The sequence below is a fragment of the Amblyomma americanum genome, chromosome 1 (assembly GCF_052857255.1).
Source record: "Amblyomma americanum isolate KBUSLIRL-KWMA chromosome 1, ASM5285725v1, whole genome shotgun sequence".
In the NCBI taxonomy this organism is placed as follows: domain Eukaryota; kingdom Metazoa; phylum Arthropoda; class Arachnida; order Ixodida; family Ixodidae; genus Amblyomma; species Amblyomma americanum.
Window position 1 is genome coordinate 459,768,380 of NC_135497.1, and position 6,870 is coordinate 459,775,249.

Here is a 6,870-nt window from a genome sequence, read left to right on the forward strand (position 1 = left end):
ACAGAGGAACACATTTCCAAACCTCCATACACCACATCTCATACACCCAACATTATACTCCGACACCTGCCCCTGGTGCGTGGCCCGCCCTACACTTTTCCACATTTCGCGGGGATGTGAGGCCAAACCAGACACTCTACAGACGGAAAACACGTCTTTTGAGTGGTGTGAGGCGCTGCTGACCAGCGACAGCCTGGAGGACCAAGGGGCCCCCGTACAACAGGCCCGCAGGGCAGCTCAAGCCAATGGAGCCCTGGAATGAGGCCCCCACCCGTAAGCTCGCTCAACTCCTCTCCACTTTAATTACCTCCTCCTGCTCCACGTTTTCTGAGCACCCCGGGAGCTGGAAGCTCCCGTAGCAAACGCTCTTAAAAGTCGAACACTGAGGCAGCGTTGGCGGATTTTGAAGCGAAAGCTTCGCAGCGCTACCTGCGGCGTGTTTGGCAGACGCCGTAGTTTGACCTTCATCCGACGTTCAGCCAAATCACGTTTGTCCCTTACTTACGGCGCGGTTTGGGTGTCCACCGATAATTTCCTCAAAACCAGTTCGGGTGTCCAGAGATATATGTGAGACAGTACTGAGCGATTTCATTTCCTCAAAACCAGCCCAACCGCGGCGGCCGCGTTTCGATGGAAGCGAAACGCAAAGGCGCCCGTGTGCTGTGCGATGTCATTGCATGTTAGATATCCCCAGGTGGTCGAAATTATTCCGGAGCCCTCCACTACGGCACCTCTATCTTCATGTCTTCTCTCTGTCCCTCCTTTACCGCTTCCTTTACGGCGCAGTTAAGGAGGCCGCCGAGATGTGAGACAAATACTGCACCATTTCCTTCCCCCCTCCCCCCCCCCCAAAAAAACAATTTTCGTTTCCAACCAACTTTAAAAACCAATCTTCCATTTTCTTCGAAAGCGAGGGAAAGGCGCAAATGGCTCCCTGGGACAGTGGACACCTCAGTCGCACTTTAAGCTACGTGGCGGCAGTGAGAGATACGTGCCGCATGCGTTGGCATTCAAAACGTTGTAGCAGAAACGCGGCCCTGAAGCTATAGACCGTTGGCGTTCTTTGAGTTCATCGGCGTTAGCGTTGACAACGTTCTAGGCTCCAATATTTTGAGGAAAGGAAGGCGCATAGCAGGCTCCCTAGGGCAGTGGACGCCTCAATCGCGCTTTGAGGTACGCGGGTTGCGTGCATCAGCGCTGACAACGTTGAGTCAGACGCGTCACTGCAGCAACAGGCCACAACGTCCACAGGGTGACCAACATTTTTTATTTACATGAACAATAAAGGAGAGGTTGGTGCTGCATATCGGATCCGGCTACTGATTTGGTGAATTGATTGGTTTTTGAGGAAAGGAAATTGCGCAATATCTGTCTCGCATATCGGCGGACACCTGAACCGCGCCGTAAAGGAAGGGATAAATAAGGGACTAAGAGGAGGGAAGAAACAGGTGCGGTAGTGGAGGACTCCGGAATAATTTCGACCACCTGGGGCTCTTCAGCGTGCTCTGACATCGCACAGCACACGGGCGCCTTAGCATTTCGCCTTGGAAACGCGGGCCGCCGTGGTAGGGTTCGAGCCCGGGCACCCCGGATCAGTAGCCAAGCGCCTTAACCACTCAGCCACTACTGCTTTTCACTTAATTCATAGCAACCACTTGGTCCGACGCTGTACAGTTCAACATAACATAGCACAAACACAGAGTACACAACATATAAAAAATAGAAGCGTCAGGAGAAGTCAGGGCAGAGAGATGTGGGTTGCATGCATTAGCGCTGACAATGTTGTGGCAGACACGCGCCATTGCAGCAATAGGCCGCAGCGTTCGTTGTGTGACCAGCCTCTCGCGTTCAACCATTAATTTAAGCGCCACGTGGCAGGGTGGCCGCGTAGTCTATCCAGTGTGCGGAACGCACTCAACGTTACATTGGGCAAGCCGCGTCTACTTGCCCGATACACCGCAGCTTTCCCACTCGGGCCAGGTTCAGCAGTAGTTGAACTGCAGCTATTTTTTTTTGCGCAGCGGTTTCGGCAGCATCCCTGTCGAGCTGGTGCCTAAGGTTTTCAGCATATAAAAGACGCATAACTGCTTCTAGTTCTAGGTGAACGCCACCGCATAGTCACAGCGCGACTGAGGTGTACACTGACTCAGTGACCAAGTTACTCTTGCATTTAAACATCCTAAGAATTGCTAAGGTGCCCCCATATTTTTTTTACATTTTGGCCTTAAAGAGGATCATTTTAATAACAGTTTGTCGGAATGCTTTGGGAGAGATTCAATGATGAAAGCGAAAAATATTTCTGCTTGGGTGCTGCGAATAAATCTCTCAGATATGCTAACTGATCTGCTACAGCTTTCTGCGCTGAGTACGAAGGCGTATGGAATTAAATGCCCTCTGGACGACTTCGCTTCTCAGTCATCGTAGCTACTACTTCACTTTCCGAGACTGGTTCTGTAAATATCGTTTGTTCATTTGGGCCATTCATAAGAGATAAGTGAGTGGTGGATTCGCTAATATCGCCAAGTGAAAGAAATGAAGAACTAAAGGCGTAAGATAGTTTAGCACCTTGTAACTCTACTCCGTCTTTTGTTCTTTTACTTAGTGTTTCTGTTGAGGTTCCAGTTGCAACTTAAGTGCTTTCCAAACATTCCCTGTGCGCCCTTCTGCCGAATTAAAGCGGTGAATATAATACTGTCTTTTTTCAGCACGAAGGTGTTCCGTGACGAAATTCCTGTATGACTTGAATATTTTGAGGGCTTTAGGAGATTAAGTTCGTATGAATGTCCTATATAAATGATCTCGTTTCCTCAAAGGATTGAATGATTCTTTTGTTCTCCAGGGAGACTGTTTTTAAATGTTCTGCACTTTTTGACGGGAAAGCACGCGAAGTATATATCAGAAAATTCACGCAAAAGTGTTTCATATGCTACGTTCGGGTCATTTGCTGCGAACGCATCATTCCAGCTGACTGTGGTCAGACGGTCTTTAAATATTCCGAGCGTTGTAGGATGAACAACTCAGTAAGAGAATACGGAACGTGCTGTAGTTACTGCATTAGTGCACTGATTTACTGGTATAACTATCGGCAGGTGGTCGCTGATGCTATGAATTAATGTACAAGCCCTAACGAGGCATGCATCGCTGCTCTGCCCCTATTCTTTCTAAAGTGCGTTGCTGATGTGCACATCCGCCCCGGCGCCGAAAATGGCGAAAATGCCGAAAATGCATCCCTGTGTTTTGAGGAAAAAGGAGGAAAAACTTTAGGTGTAGAATTTCGTCTATCCCTGCGGATGCGCATTTCGTTATATTTTCGTCCGACTTTTTCCAGTTTTGACTGGTCAGTTCTAAACCGTGTTCTATTGTGCTGTCCTGTGTTGCTCCCTCATTTAGGAAAATTACCGTATCGTCGTTCCTAAGCGACCCCGCTATAACTGGTGCAATGTAGTTCACAGCATCGTCTCCATTTTCTTTCGGCATCTTCAATCTGTTCCTGCTTTCTTTGATTCGTTTTACCCAGCCAGCTTATATGGTTCCAGAATTTTCTTGGCCCCCCTTTCGTTGCATCGCGGACTTCATGCAGCCAGCGATCAGAGGAGTGCTTTATTTTATCTTGGACGTGGACCTGCACTTGCTGTTTCTTTTGTGGATAAAATTCCCATTTTTGGCCTAGTTCCTCTTCAAATAACTGCGCCCTATTTGCTTCTCTGTGTTCCCGTGATGCCAAGCGTCGTTGTTCGATGGCGTCCCTAATATCCTTATTCCACCAACTTTGTGGCTTCCTCTTTACTCTCCAGCAGTTTACTCCTTTGACATCTTTTATTCTTGTAATAATTAGTAGTTCTAACTGATTGCAATCACACTTTTCCATGGAATGCATCTCTATTGCTTCATCTATGCCGGCCGCTATTAGCGCGATTTGCTCGTCTGTTAATTTTGCGTACTCTTTTTGACTTCCCTGCATTTCACTTTTGAGCAGGGCTTCTAACTGTAGATTAATACGCTTATGATCACTTCCAAGGCTGTACTTCTCCTCTTCGTCTATTTCCATTATTGCGAGCTTGCTATACATCCCCTGCGACATTAAGCAGTTGTCAATGGTAGTTTGCCTGTTGCGGGATTCCCACGTGACTGGTCCCTCCCACTTAGTTTCTCTATTTACAATAGCAAGGTTGTGTCGCTCACAGAAGTCTAGCGCGAACTTCCCGTTAAAGGGACACTGAGGAGAACACTATCAAATTTTTTTTGTTATCAAAATCTAATGGTTCGGCATTTCATGGCTTTGTTGCCGCTTGTCCGGGAGCGAAAAATGCATTTATTTAAAAACAAAATTGTATTCGAAGTTGAAAAAGTTATTCCCGCCGCTCCGATTCAAACTCGAGAACTCTTATGACGTCACGGAGAACTCTTATGACGCCACAGGACGTAGTGATGTGAAACTTGACGTAAACGGTCACTCCGTGATTTCTGAGGGCTTGCGGTGCGATCTAGCAGCAGCCGAAATGAAAGCTGCCGCCGCCGCACGTTGAAGGCATCTATCGGGGGTCGCTTCGTTTACGTTTGCACCGGTGTCTTGCCAGCGGTACGATGGATCCCGTTCCCGAACCCGACGACGTAGTTCTCGCAAAAAGTCCGGCCGGCATTTCAGCGACCTCAGCCCCACAGAGCGTGCGATGCTTTTGAGGGAGCACGGTTAGGTTAGGCGCCGGCGGGTCGTTTCCCCCTTCCTCAGTGAGCAGCCGTTGCAAACTAAATATCATAACCCCAGTGCGGGGATTCGCAAGGGGCCAGGACAAGGTCGGCGCCTTGCGCCCACCGGAGGCTGGCCGGGGCTTTGGCGCCGGAGGACTGTGATTCCTTGAACGGCGCGGTTTCACGGTGCAGCAGGCGGCGTCGCGGTCTCCCACGGCTGCAAGGGCCAAGTTATTTATTTATTTTTTTGCCACAAAAAAACGGATGGGTGCTCAAGGGCGGTCGCGTTTAAAGTTGGCTGCTTGAAACTAAAGCCGGCGCACGACGCTTCAACGGCTTCCGCTAGATCCAACGGGTCCACTAGATCGGGCTCTCTCGCCCACTTGCATGTACCTTCAGATATGTAATGTGAATTGGTTAAATTAGCCGAGAGCTCGAAAAGAACAGCTCCGCCCATCTGCCAAAGCCATTGAATTACGTCACAACGCGCACCTCGCCGCGGAGCCGAATCAGTCAGGCCGGCTGGCGCACTCGGCGCGAAATAGAGACATGCTCCAAGTCTCCCCGCCAGTGCGGTCAGAGTGCGCCGAAGCCGCTGAACGCGTCGGCGGTCAAGCGCAGTTAGAGCATAGAGGGTCTCGCTTTGGCCGACGTGACGTCGCCGTGCAGCGCGCGCGCGCGCGTTACGCCGGAGCATAAATGCGCCTTAACAGCCTGCGCTTAACCGCTAACAAACGTATTCGGAGGCGGCATCTATGGGAGCCACTGAAACCCCCCGCCCACTCACTAACTGAATAAAAAAAAGTCCTGTGCAGAATTTTTTTGGCGTTCGAGGCGGTGACGCTACCACTCTGCCACGACGGCTCAAGTTGCAGCCGTCCATAAAGGCGCATCTAGTGAATGCACCCTTCCGATGCAGAAATCTCCGTGATTTCGCTATGTATATCATGGGTAACAGAGCTAGGCCATCAGCGTTTTTTCTGAACTGCCTTGTACTTTGTCTCCCGTTTCTAATAAACGATTTCCGTTAAGTGGTTTGAAGTCGACTGGCACAGCCGCGAACGTTTCGTCAGTCGAGCATGCGAAGACACAAGTGCTGCCTTGTACGATCACCGAACATCGTGCCATCATAGTTTTTCATCGACCGTGGCGATCATCTGACAAGCCTTAACAGGCCCCTTCAAAGGTTAACTAGCACTTGAAGCGGCACTTGGAGTTCCTCTGCTGTTCGGCGCTTGTAAATCGAGGCGCGTCAAGAACAAAACCGCGGGGCACGCAAAGCTCATAGACGCGAAGCGCCATAAAAAATCGAAGCTCTCCTGGCCGCCTGTGGCGCCGTCAAGCATCGGTTTTCTTTGCTTCCAACATTCACGTTGTCTTTTGTCTGCCTTTCTAGCGTGATAAAAGTGCACTATCGGTTTTAAAACAAAACTTACTTCCATATTGAACCGCGCAACCTTCCCTTGGCAGCCTCAGAGATATGCGGTATTGTTGGAAGGAAAATTACTCCAAGGTGGCGCCTCTTGTAGTATGCCGTCACCACGCTTGTACTTGCGAGATTGGCCTGTGGCGGCGATACTTGTATTTTAGTTCTTGCTAATTTCGACCTTACAAGAGCTTTGTTTTCAGTAAGAGCGACGTTTTTGTGATCAGGAGCTGGTATTCTATCGATACAAGCCATCTTCAATTTCTCCTCAGTGTCCCTTTAAAATCTGTGTATCCATCTAGATCCTCGATGTGGCCATTCATGTCAACCAGCAGAATAATATCGGCACCTTCTCCAAACTGCTTTACATCGTCATTGAGATCCTTGTTTTCTTGACTGCACTTCTCCCCTGTCATTAAATAAACTACTCCTAGCCATGTCCTTTTACCGGAAATGTTATCTGATACCAGGACATGTTCTATGCAAGTTGGCTTTATTCTTTTCCAATTTGTTCCTTGATGTATCGCATACCTACCCCTCATCCCTTCCTCTCCGTTGTTGCTCCCTTCCCACATGTAGCCATCAATAAACGGTGGGTCTTCTAGATCCCTGAGATGTGTCTCGCTTATGTTGTTGTTGTTGCCTCAAATACGATGGACATACCCACGATGGGGGATTGGCCAGGGTTTGGTCCAGATTCAATCAGGGAAAATCTCATCCAGGTTTATCTGAAGCGGCTCATAAATTGAGAGGAC